At 40.6% G+C, this 13488-nt stretch overlaps 1 protein-coding gene across 1 annotated transcript in view; it reads right to left on the bottom strand.

Annotated features, from left to right (window-relative positions):
• nrg3b (neuregulin 3b) overlaps positions 1 to 13488 on the bottom strand; it is a 428509-nt gene that overhangs the window by 289286 nt on the left and 125735 nt on the right. The gene's annotated exons all lie outside the window — the stretch shown is intronic.

Raw genomic sequence — 13488 nt, 5'->3', positions numbered from 1 at the left:
AAAACCAACTAATCCCTTTGAATATGTGGCATCGATAAGTCAGAAAAATGTATTCTATTATTTAAAATGGTAAGACTTTAATTGACACCTAGCGTCATAACACGTTATGGCATGGTCATAAGTCTTAACAGCTGGCATAATCTGTCATAACACTGTCATGACACATATATTTAGATGTGCTTTGACATATATTGCAATATTTTATGGCTTGTTATGACACCTACATGAGTGTCAAAGCCTCAAAATCATACCACACAACCTTTCCATTCTACTTGTAAATAGTAAGTTATATAACATTTACTAAAATGTGCCATTTTATTACCATTATAATTGTACACACATTGATTAAAACATATGCCTAGCCCAATGCTCTGTCGCTGATGACAGGGATGAATGCAGGACCAGGACCAAACACCATCTTTGGGACTCATGACTGACATATGGTCATGCACATGATAGGCCTATCTGGATTATATTATTACAAAAAATGTCCTGTGATAGATTCTATAAATGTCCATATTTTGCAATCAAATTTGTTTGTTCACAACAATATTATTGTAGTCCTCCATGATTTTTCTTTAATATACATCTAGAATTAAAGATACACTCAAATTCCTGGTTGCTAAAACTCGATTTATTCGCCTAATTTCATTTTATGTGACAAAACAAGCAAGCAGAGTGTAAAGAATCATAGTACCATCTAAACCTCTGTGAAATATATTTTCCATAACCAAAAATATAGTATTTTCAGCTGTTTGAAGCTTGTGTACAAAACCGAAAGTAAAAGACGGAAAAATTAAGCTTAAAACCAGGAAGCATAAGAATAGCACACATTGAACAGATCTACGTCTTCTTAGACTTGCTTCAATGAGAATGACAGATTTATAACTTACATTTCTATGTGAATTTGTTCGGGTCGCCCAGAAAGTTACATATTGCAGCTTTAACGCTACCACTAGAGGTAGACATTCAAACTATTCGCTGCAGGTGTGTGCCTCAGGAGTTGGAAGAAGAGAAGCATGAAGACAACCCTAGTGGAAAAATGTTCATTGTCAGTGTCTCGTTATTCATCCTGTTTTCAGGTTTGTAAACATTTATAAGCATGGTTTCGTTTTTGAAATCTAGAGATAACATGTTTATCTAAACTGTGATGAGTTTTGTCGCAATTTTGATGTTTTATATTAATTTAAGTGTTTTGACCAAGTGAAAAACTAGTGATATCGGGTGTGCCGTGAGAATTATTTAAGATACTCTTCAAAGAGGTAGGCAGGGACTCCGCTGTCCTGAATTTTGTGGAAGCTTGTTCCACCATTGGAGTGCCAGGATAGAGAAGAGCTTTGACTGAGCTGAGCGGGAGCTGCCCTCCCGTAGGGATGGGAGGGCCAAGAGACCAGAGGTGGCAGAATGGAGTGCTCGGGTTGGGATGGAGGGTTTTTGCATAGCCTGAATGGAAGTTCCCCTTGCTGCTCCGGAGCATAGAACCAGGGTCTTGAAGATGATGCGTGCTTCAACTGGAATACAGTAGAGTGTGCAGAGGAGCGGGATGACATGGGAAAATTTAGGAAGGTTGAACACCAGGCTGCAGGGTTCTGGATAAATTGCAGGAGTTTGATTGCACAAGCGGGGAGCCCAGCCAAAAGAGTGTTGCAGTAGTCTACATGGGAGTTGACAAGTCCCTGGATTAGAACCTGTGCCGCTTCCTGTGTGAGGAAAGGTTGTACTCTATGAATATTGTCCCTGGATTAGGACCTGTGCCGCTTCCTGTGTGAGGAAAGGTTGTACTCTATAGATATTGTCCCTGGATTAGGACCTGTGCCGCTTCCTGTGTGAGGAAAGGTTGTACTCTATGGATATTGTCCCTGGATTAGGACCTGTGCCGCTTCCTGTGTGAGGAAAGGTTGTACTCTATGGATATTGTCCCTGGATTAGGACCTGTGCCGCTTCCTGTGTGAGGAAAGGTTGTACTCTATGGATATTGTCCCTGGATTAGGACCTGTGCCGCTTCCTGTGTGAGGAAAGGTTGTACTCTATGGATATTGTCCCTGGATTAGGACCTGTGCCGCTTCCTGTGTGAGGAAAGGTTGTACTCTATGGATATTGTAGAGCATGAACCTGCAGGAGCGAGACACTGCTTTGATGTTCGCAGAGAACAACAGGGTGTTGTCCAGGGTCTAACCAAGGTTTTTTGCACTCTGGGAGGGGGACATTGTGGAGTTGTCAACCGGGATGGAGAGGTCTTGAAGCGGGAAGGCCTGCCCTGGGAGGAATAACAGCTCTGTTTTGTTGTGGTTAAGCTTGATGTGGTGGGCCGACATCCATGCTGAGATGTCAGCCAGAGTTGCGTGTCGCCACCTGGGTGTTGTTGTTGTAAAGAATTCTTTACATGTTGTTTTATCGTATTTTGAATAACTTGTATAAAATTAAATTGATGACACTGTCAAGAAGCATTATGACCATCGTAATCATATAAGCCAGATAGGCCTATCATGAACATTCCCTTCTGTCAGTCATCACTCACAAAGAGGGCGTCTTGTCCTGCTCCTGAAATCGGCTCCTGCATTCATCCCACTCATCATAAACAGAGCACTGGGGTAGGTACATGTCTGACAATTTAATTTAATAAAATGCTATACTGTATCACATAATCATACTATTTACAAGTAGGCCATGATGTAATGGAATGGTTTGCCTTGTGTGGTAAGTTTTTGTGGATTTTGACACTTTTGTGTAGTTGTCATAAAAAGCCATATAATAACACAGTATATGTATTTATTTTTTTTACCTTTATTTAACTAGGCAAGGCAGTTAAGAATAAATTCTAATTTTCAATGATGGCCTAGGAACAGTGGGTTAACTGCCTTGTTCAGGGGCAGAACGACAGATTTGTCAGCTCAGGGATTCGATCTTGCAACCTTTCGGTTACTAGTCCAACGCTCTAACCACTAGGCTACGCTGCCGCACCACATGTCATGACAGGTCTAAATATATGTTATGTCAGCTGTTATGACATATTATGACATAGTTATGACCTCGTCAAAACATGTTATGACGCTAGGTACGAAATAAAGTGTTATCGGTAAAATTGACAACAAAGTGTAAATAGGATTTTAGTCAAAGTCAGTCCCGTCTAAAACAGAGTTTGGAACCTGAAGTTTGGGTTTGGATTACAATTATGTCAATAATTCATGCCCCCATTTTGCCAAACTCCACGTACTAATATGGATTGACCATGCCTCTCCGGTTCGACAATACATGCTTCCAGCAGGATGCACAGCAAGCTATGGTTTGCATACCCTGCCGAAGGACCCTAGTACCCTACCATGCGGAATAGGTGGTTGGAGTTCATCAGTCCCCAATGGTGGTGAATATATCGGTAGCTAGATCATAGACTGATGGTTATGTGTCTGGTTATATATAATCATTATCACTATCATCGTTAGCACAGCTGACATTAGCTAGCTAGCTACCTAACTAGCTAGCTAACTAACTTGCTAGCTAGCTAGCTGGCTAATGTTAGCCTACCTCAATACAACTTAGATTTGACTTGGAAACATGATAACATTTCAAAAGAAGGCAAATAATTAGTAGGAAAATCTTTTGTCATGATTGTGATGTTGCCAGATGGATTTTATATGCAGTATAACTTTAGCCAGCTAACTAAGTTTGAGGGGACCACCGTATTTTAGCTAGCTAACATTAGCATTGCTAGATATTTTTACGAACTTTGCTAGTAACAGTAATGGCAACATTGACATCTCTCTGAAGTAAATTTCCCGACAACATAATATGGCAAAGTTGTTTCCCTCTAATTATTTGCTTACTTTAGCAATGTCATCGTATTTCCATGCCACTATAAGTTAGTGTAATTTAGATGAAACAGTCACATTAGCGTCAGATGTACAACCCATGCCTAGGGCACAAATAAATATTGGATGCAGCTATGGTGGTATTAGCTAACACATGTCTGACTACAACACTGTACTAACTAGTAGCAACAACAACAAAAACACACCATCCCAGGACCATAGCAAAACATGTCAGAGTTGATTGTAGTAGTGTAAAGGTATAGTGTAAAGGCGTAACTAGCCTGAATCAAATCCAATCTGGAGTCAGTCAGTCTACATCTGAAAAGCATAGAATTAGATTCCAAATGAGATTACGTTATTTCTCGAGCTATGTTTATAATTGAGGGATGATGACAATCATTGACCCTATTTTTCTGTAAGAGAAAGTGCACAGTTTGGTGCCAGACTGATCCCCTGGTCATGAACGGATGCCGGGACCTACCACGAGGAGAAAAGATGGGTATCATAACATGTCCAGCAATGTGATAGCAATGTTTTAGTGACCTCCAAAAATAATTTAATTCCCTGTTCACTTGCTATGTTCACAGCTTGTCAGGCAAGACCTAAGAATAAAAGTTTAATGTGACACAAGTACCTTTGTGACACCTCCATTGTTGCCAGAGTCTCCTTCGACTTCTATGAAAAGGACATGAGGCCTCTGATAGTGACCTGAGTTACTGCCTGGATGACACAGACGGCTTCATCAACAACGACAGGTAACGTGTGTTATGTGAAATGTGAAAAGTTGAATAAAAAAAATATCCAGCTTGATAATCTAGTAGGCTAATTCCCCAGCCAAGCAGACACAACTAGTAAAATCATTGTGGTTGTGAAGTGCATTAGCAAAAAGCTTTGTCCTTTCTTTAGAACAAAATGCAATGTATCACTTAGCTGTCTATTCAGTCCCTCCAGGATTCCGCGATTCCACGATCGCATAATTCAATTCAAAATCAACCAATCAGCGCATATTATGCGAAAACTTGCAATTTTGACCAATTCCTGCACGTTTAGAGCATAAAAGGGTCCAATCAAAAGCGGGTTCATAATTTTTACCAATTACCGTGGAAAATGGCCAAATCCAACCACACGTCAACAAAGTTTTTTCCCCTTGGCCTGTCAATGTATCCACATGCGAAGATGATGTGGGTGACTGTTGATGGCTGACAGGCAGTACAATGAACAGAAATCAATCTCAATTGCCAACAAAAATAACAGCTAATTACCACGCAAAAAACTTCCAACGACCCTAAGCACACAGCCAAGACGATCGGACATCTCTGAAGATACCTGAAAATAGCTCTACAGCGATGCTCCCCATCCAACCTGACAGAGCTTGAGAGAATCTGCAGAGAAGAATGGGATAGACTCCCCAAATACAGGTGTGCCAAGCTTGATGAGGGACAAAAATATATTGGACTTTTCACTGAACATTTAACTGAAGTGTGACTGAATCAAAGGGGAAGGAAAATTAGAAAGAAGCTGACTGACTGACACTGCTATATTTAGAGCATCCCATCTATTTCTAGACAAGGCAGGTTTCGATGCATTAAGTAGCAGATATTTTGTCAGGTTTCAATACAGTAAGTAGCAGATTTTTTGTCGGGAGTCAGCAGCCCTGCTTGGGATCACAGAGATTAGAGGAGTGGCCAAGAATGTGGACCTGGGCTCTGACGCAAGCACATGTCAGTATTACTAACACATCTCATCCATCCACCACACTGCCAGGCGCACACACACATGCGTGTGTGCACACTCCTGTCCTATAGAGCCACAATTGAGAAGGGTTCCAGTGTGCACACAAACACAGGTACACACACACATGCACACTTGCCCTAGAGCCACAACTAAGTAGTCTTCCAGGTGACACACACACACAGTCCTACCCTAGCGTAGGCTGAGTAGGCTTCCAATTGACACACACACACACACACACACACACACACACACACACACACACACACACACACACACACACACACACACACACACACACACACACACACACACACACACACAGAGTCCTGCCCTAGAGCCACAACTGAGGCTTCCAGTGGATACCGACACACACATTCTCCCACTCCCTCATGGCCTCAGAGAGGCAGAGCTCCTAGTTAGGGGCTTCACGTTAGTGTATTTCAGCACCACATGTGTGTGGACAGTTCTCTAGGGTCAATGACCACACACATTAGCACCAATCACACCAGGGTATCATTCACTGAGTATCATGCCAGCCCATTGTGATGGCGAGCAGTGACAGCGTACAGTGGACTATTGTGTCTGGACAACCTGTTTAGGATAGGGGGCAGTATTTTCACGGCCGGATGAAAAAACGTACCCAATTTAAACTGGTTACTACTCTTGCCCAGAAACGAGAATATGCATATTATTAGTAGATTTGGATAGAAAACACTCTGAAGTTTCTAAAACTGTTTGAATGGTGTCTCTGAGTAAAACAAACTCATATGGCAGGCAAAAACCTGAGAAAATTCCAAGCAGGAAGTGGAAAGTCTGAGAATTGTAGTTCTTCTTTTGATTCTCTTTCGAAACTACAGTATCTGTGGGGTTGCGTTGCACTTTATAAGGCTTCCATTGGCTGTCTAAAGCCTTCAGAAAGCGGATTGAGCCTTCTCCTGTCTCTGGGCAGAGTATAGTAGCTCAGTTTCTGAGTGGTCTGCCTGAGGACAAAGGGATTGGATATGCGTGTTCACGTGAGCACGCTGTTTTTTCTTTTTCTCCTTGAATGAATACACTATTGTCCGGTTGGAATATTATCGCAATTTTACAATAAAAATACCATAAAAAAATTGATTTTAAACAGCGTTTGACATGCTTCTAAGTACGGTAATGGAACATTTTGACTTTTTGCGTCTCGAAATGCGCTTGCACGTTACCCTTTGGATAGTGACCTGAACCCACGAACAAAACGGAGGTATTTGGACATAAATATGGATTATTTGGAACAAAAACAACATTTCTTGTGGAAGTAGCAGTCCTGGGAGTGCATTCTGACGAAGATCAGCAAAGGTAATACAATATTTCTAATACTAATTCTTAGTTTGCCCCGAACTTGGCGGGTGTCTAAAAAGCTATTTTAAAATCTGACACAGCGATTGCATAAAGGAGTTCTGTATCTATAATTCTTAAAATAATTGTTATGTATTTTGTCAACGTTTATGATGAGTATTTTTGTAAATTCACTGGAAGTTTTTTGTGGGAATACATTTTCTGAACATCACGCGCCAATGTAAAAAGCTTTTTTTGGATATAAATATGAACTTGATTGAACAAAACATACATGTATTGTATAACATAATGTCTTAGGAGTGTCATCTGATGAAGATCATCAAAGGTTAGTGCTTCATTTAGCTGTGTTTTGGGTTTTATTGACATATATCCTTGCTTGGAAAATGGCTGTGTGATTATTTTTGTCTATGTACTCTCCTAACATAATCTAATGTTTTGCTTTCGCTGTAAAGCCTTTTTGAAATCGGACAACGTGGTTGGATTCAGGAGAGGTTTATTTTTCAAATGGTGTTAAATAGTTGTGTGTTTGAAAAGTTGAAATTATTGGATTTTTGAGGTTTTTGTATTTCGCTCCATGCGATGCCATTGGCTGTTGGCTAGGGGTTCCGCTGGCGGAACGGTGTTCCACTAGCGGAACGCCTAGATGTAAGAGGTTTTAATATGCCCAATTCAACAGTGAAGTTAAGTGTCACTTGACAGCTTAGCTTGTGTGTTTTTTGTTGTTGATGCAGCTGTGTTGTATTGTCAACTTACTATGTTGCACGCAGACCCATTGCCAAAGCTGAAGTTTTTGTATGAATAATCAAACCAATGCTTTTATTATCTGCATTTGCAGCGTGTAGATTGTATAAAGTTTTATCTCGCATCTTCACTATAAGAAAACAATTATTTGACTGCAGGCAACTGTAATTTGTTACAGCATGGCTTTGTTAATTATTCAAATCTGATTGGCCAAGAGGGTGTGCATTCATTTTGTAGTAGCCACATGTTTACTAAAGCTAATGCACATTTTTAGTAGTTGCATTACAAAAATGCATTACTGCTCCATAACTGGCAACAAATAAATTGACGATGACTCTTACTGAAAATAATGCACATTATTTTTAAGTGTAAGAAGAAAACATGAGCTGAACAATCACGGACGAATTGTGCAGGCAGTTAGATGAAAATGAATCATGACCATTGTTGATTATCCCTTACTTACCATACACTAAATGAGTTGGGCATATTTTTGGTTTCTTTGATAGAGATAGAGAGGAAATTGTGTGCTGAAATAGCAGTGGGCAGGACTCAACCTATGCTGCGGTGGTATACTGTAACTCTGGTGTATAGTCTCATTCTTTAGAATTCCTTTAATATTTCCAAGGCAATATGTAGACAATTGGGACTTCTGCAGGTTGTACTGCCACAGCATAATATTATTGTCCACAGGAGACTGCACTACTGATCTTGGGCCCTGCTGAAACAGAGAGGAAGCATGAACAGTTGAAGTCAGAAGTTTACATACCCCTTAGACAAATACATTTAAACTACGTTTTCACAATTCCTGACATTTAATCTTTGTAAGAATTCCCTGTCTTAGGTCAGTTAGGATCACCACTTTATTATAAGAATGTGAAATGTCAGAATAATAGTAGAGAGAATGATTTATTTCAGCTTTTATTTCTTTCATCACATTCCCAGTGGGTCAGAAGTTTACATACACTCAATTAGTATTTGGTATCATTGCCTTTAAATTGTTTAACTTGGGTCAAACATTTCGGGTAGCCTTCCACAAGCTTCCCACAATACATTGGGTGAAGTTTGGCCCATTCCTTGTGACAGAGCTGGTGTAACTGAGTCAGGTTTGTAGGCCTCCTTGCTTGCACACTCTTTTTCAGTTCTGCCCACACATTTTCTATAGGACTGAGGTCAGGGCTTTGTGATGGCCACTCCAATACCTTGACTTTGTTGTCTTTAAGCCATTTTGCCACAACTTTGGAAGTATGCTTGGGGTCATTGTCCATTTGGAAGACCCATTTGTGACCAAGCTTTAACTTCCTGACTGATGTCTTGAGATGTTGCTTCAATATATCCATATAATTTTCCTTCCTCATCTATTTTGGCCTGATCCCATGGTGTTTATACTTGCATGCTATTGTTTGTACAGATGAACGTGGTACCTTCAGGAGTTTGGAAATTGCTCCCAAGGATGAACCAGACTTGTGGAGGTCTACAATTTCTTTTGAGGTCTTGGCTGATTTCTTTAAATTTTCCCATGATGTCAAGCAAAGAGGCACTGAGTTTGAAGGTAGGCCTTGAAATACATCCACAGGTACACCTCCAATTGACTCAAATTATGTCAATTAGCCTATCAGAAGCTTCTAAAGCCATGACATCATATTCTGGATTTTTCCAAGCTGTTTAAAGGCACAGTCAACTTTGTGTACGTATACTTCTGACCCACGGGAATTGTGATACAGTGAATTATAAGTGAAATAATCTGTCGGTAAACAATTGTTGGAAAAATTACTTGTGTTATGCACAAGTAGATGTCCTAACCGACTTGCCAAAACTATAGTTTGTTAATTGACAAGATATTTGTGGAGTGGTTGAAAAACAAGTTTTAATGACTCCAACCTAAATGTATGTAAACTTCCGACTTAAACTGTATGTGTGTATCTGTCTGTGTAGGTGTGTGCGTGTGGAAAAAATAGTAAGGCCTTTTCTCATTTGGGCAAAAGTCTGTCCTCTACCCTCCCTCCTCCGTGACCTGGAAACCGATAAGTGGTCGAGTGGTCGAGGAGATGTCAATTTGTTAGTTGGAGAACAGAAGAGTGTCCTCCTCTCCCCGATAGCCACCTTTCATCGAAGGTTTGTCATGTGTATGCTACCTGAGTCCTTTGCGGAAGCAACAGCTATTCTTCCTGGAGTCCACACAAAACCACAAAACATGACATATTACAGAACATCAATAGACAAGAACATATCCTTGGTGGTAGCACATATGTTGATGGTCCATCTGTAGACGCTCAACATACTATAATTATATTTTACACAAACCAACAAATCTCTCCTCTTCATAAACCTTTTTTTGTACATTTTATCCTTAATGTTAAATCTAATTTCCAGGAGTGTCATGCCCATTGAAATTGAGGGCGCACAGAAACCTGTCGTCAGTTGAATGCATTCCCTTATACAACTGACTAGGTATCCCCCTTTCTCTTTCCCTTTCTTTATCCATTTAAACACTGAAAATATAGGCGATGTTGTATTTCACGCATCATTTATTTCAAGACTCTCGAATAGGCCTCTCAAAAAAATTAGGTGCATGACATCTCTTTGTCTAGCATATCTTAGTCAGGTTGTCATTGGAGGTTTTCATATGACTAACCTGGCTACAGAATGGTTAAATAGACCAAAATAGATGTATTTTGTGACGCAGTAATAGTCATCCATGTGTGTGAGTGTAGAAGGACATCTACGCAGGCAGCACACCCAGAAAGCTGATGGATCCAGCAGGTTCCGATTGACAAAGAGAAAGATCATTGACAGATCACAGAGGCCTGTCACAGTGACAAGTTAATGTAGATACTACACCAAAGTGAGGCATCACTCGTATCCTTTTGAAGAAAACAAGATTAGGACAAACCCCCCTAAAAAGATAAAAAAACATACTGACAAAAACGGTCATGTGAAAAACATTCAGCCAGCATCTGAGTCACAACCCCTGGTTTTGGTTTAACCATTTATTTGGGTTAACCATTGACAAAAGCATTACAGCGATTGAGAGAAAGTACTGTAGTTGCAATGGGGCTCGAGCCAGCAACACTCTAGTTACAAGGCAATAACACTCCTGTGCCATATTGGTCTAGAAGTACACTGATAATACAAAACATTAAGAACACCTGCTCTTGACAGACTGCCGAGGTGAATCCATGTGAAAGCTATGATCCCTTATTGATGTCACTTGTTAAATCCACTTCAATCAGTGTAGATGAAGGGGAGGAGACATGTTAAAGAAGGATTTTTAAGCCTTGAGACAATTGAAACATGTATTGTGTATATGTGGCATTCAGAGGGTGAACGGGCAAGACAAAATATTTAAGTGCCTGTGAATGGGGTATGGTTGTAGGCGCCAGGTGCACTGGTTTGGTCAAGAACTGCAACGTTGCTGGGTTTTTCTCATGCAACAGTTTCCCGTGTGTATCAAGAATGGTCCAACACCCAAATGACATCAGCCAACTTGACACAACTGCGGGAAGCATTGCAGTCAACATGGTCCAGCATCCCTGTGGAACACTTTCGACATCTTGCAGAGTCCATGCACCAACAAATGGGGGCTGTTCTGAAGGCAAAAGGGTGGGTGCCACTCAATATTAGGAATGTGTTCCTAATGTTTGGTATACTCAATGTATAAACCTTGTTTATAGCTGGTTTTAATATGCGTCCTTTGTCCTGATCCTGTCCACATTCTGACTGTGCCCATATTTTTTGACAGGTGTGGAAGATTAAAAGACACATATTCCTGACCAACTCTGGCGGTAGTCAGACACACATTGTGTCTGGATACACTGTAAAGAGGTTGCTGTGAATTTGACAGTAACTTACAGGCAACTAGTGGTAAGTTACTGTATTGCACATTGCAGTACACTACTGTAATCTTAATACATTTTCAAAGCAAGTACTGTGCAATGACACAAAGTACAATACAGAGATAAGTAAACAACATGTAATACAGTCAAAAAAATAATAATCCACGTTAAATCAACTTATCTCAAGTCTGAATAGGGCCTCGGGAGAATGTTTTTTTTTTCTGTGAAATTCCACCTTTATTTTTTCATACCTTCATTATCAGAAGACACATGTTTAGATTAAAGTCTAAATAACGTTACTGTTCAGAATTCCTCCAGTCTGAGGGATGGAGGTGGAGAGACGGCATTCAGTTGGAAGTATTTTTCGGTGACAACACGTTTGTGGGGTCCGTCTTCCGTTTACACACAGGTGTTCGGAGACGCAGATAGCTAATTAGCACAGACAGTCCACACTGTCTTCCATCAGTTTTCCGTAAACAAGTGCTGTAACATGGAAATATGGCTGTGTGGGAACCTTAACCCTATAAATGTTTTAAGAAAATTATTTCTCACTGATATGAAAGATAAGGTCCTTATGCTTCCAAAACCGTACCACAAGCGATGCGTTTTAATGTTCAGACCGAGCGTTAGGGCTCTTAACAAAACTTTCCCGTATAGAAGATGCATTCGACCAATGACTCTGATATGTAATGTAATGGAACTGAGAGTCATGATCAAGGGATAGCTTTGGCCTACCACACCACGTTGGTGCATCTCATTTTTGACGTTCATATTGTTATTTTATTTTTTTTTTCACCTTAATTTAACCAGGTAGGCAAGTTGAAAACAAGTTCTCATTTACAACTGCGACATGGCCAAGATAAAGCAAAGCAGTGCAACAAAAAAACAACACAGAGTTACACATGGGATAAACAAAAGTACAGTTAATAACACAATAGAAAATCTACATACAGTGTGTGCAAATGGAGTAAGGAGGTAAGGCAATAAATAGGCCATAGTAGCAAAGTAATTGGAGTGATAGATGTGCAGATGATGATGTGTAAGTAGAAATACGGGTGTGCAAAAGAGCAAAAAAGTAAATAAAAACTATATGGGTATGAGGTAGATAGTTGGATGGGCTATGTACAGCTACAGCGATTGGTAAGCTGATCAGATAGCTGATGCTTAAAGTTAGTGAGGGAGATATAAGTCTCCAATTTCAGTGATTATTACAATTCGTTCCAGTCATTGGCAGCATAGAACTGGAAGGAAAGGCAGCCAAAGTAGATGTTGGCTTTGGGGATGACCAGTGAGATATACCTGCTGGAGCGCGTGCTATGGGTGGGTGTTGTTATGGTGACCAATGAGCTAAAATAAGGTGGAGCTTTACCTAGCAAAGACTTATAGATGACCTGGAGCCAGTGCATCTGGCGACGAATATGTAGCAAGGGCCAGCCAACGAGATCATACAGGTCGCAGTAGTGGGTGGTATATGGGGTTTTACGAGGGTATGTTTGGCAACGTGAGTGAAGAAGGCTTTGTTGTGAAATAGGAAGCCAATTCTAGATTTAATTTTGGATTGGAGATGCTTAATTTGAGTCTGGAAGGAGAGTTTACAGTCTTGCCAGACACCTAGGTATTTTTAGTCGTCCACATATTCTAAGTCAGAACCATCCAGAATAGTGATGCTAGTCGGGCGGGCGGGTGCAGGCAGCGATCGGTTGAAGAGCATGCATTTAGTTTTACTAGCATTTAAGAGCAGTTGGAGGCCACGGAAGGAGTGTTGTATGGCATTGAAGCTTGTTTGGAGGTTTGTTAACACAGTGTCCAAGGAAGGGCCAGATGTATACAGAATGGTGTCGTCTGCGTAGAAGTGGATCAAGGAATCACCCGCAGCAAGAGCGACATCATTGATATATACAGAGAAAAGAGTCGGCACGAGAATTGAACCCTGTGGTACCCCCATAGAGACTGCCAGAGGTCCGAACAACAGGCCCTCCGATTTGACACACTGAACTCTATCTGAGAAGTAGTTGGTGAACCAGGCGAGGCAGTCATATGAGAAA

Source organism: Salmo trutta, chromosome 2 (genome assembly GCF_901001165.1).
Source record: "Salmo trutta chromosome 2, fSalTru1.1, whole genome shotgun sequence".
Lineage (NCBI taxonomy): Eukaryota > Metazoa > Chordata > Actinopteri > Salmoniformes > Salmonidae > Salmo > Salmo trutta.
Note: the sequence above shows the minus strand (reverse complement) of the source record. Positions and strands in the feature narration are given on the sequence as shown.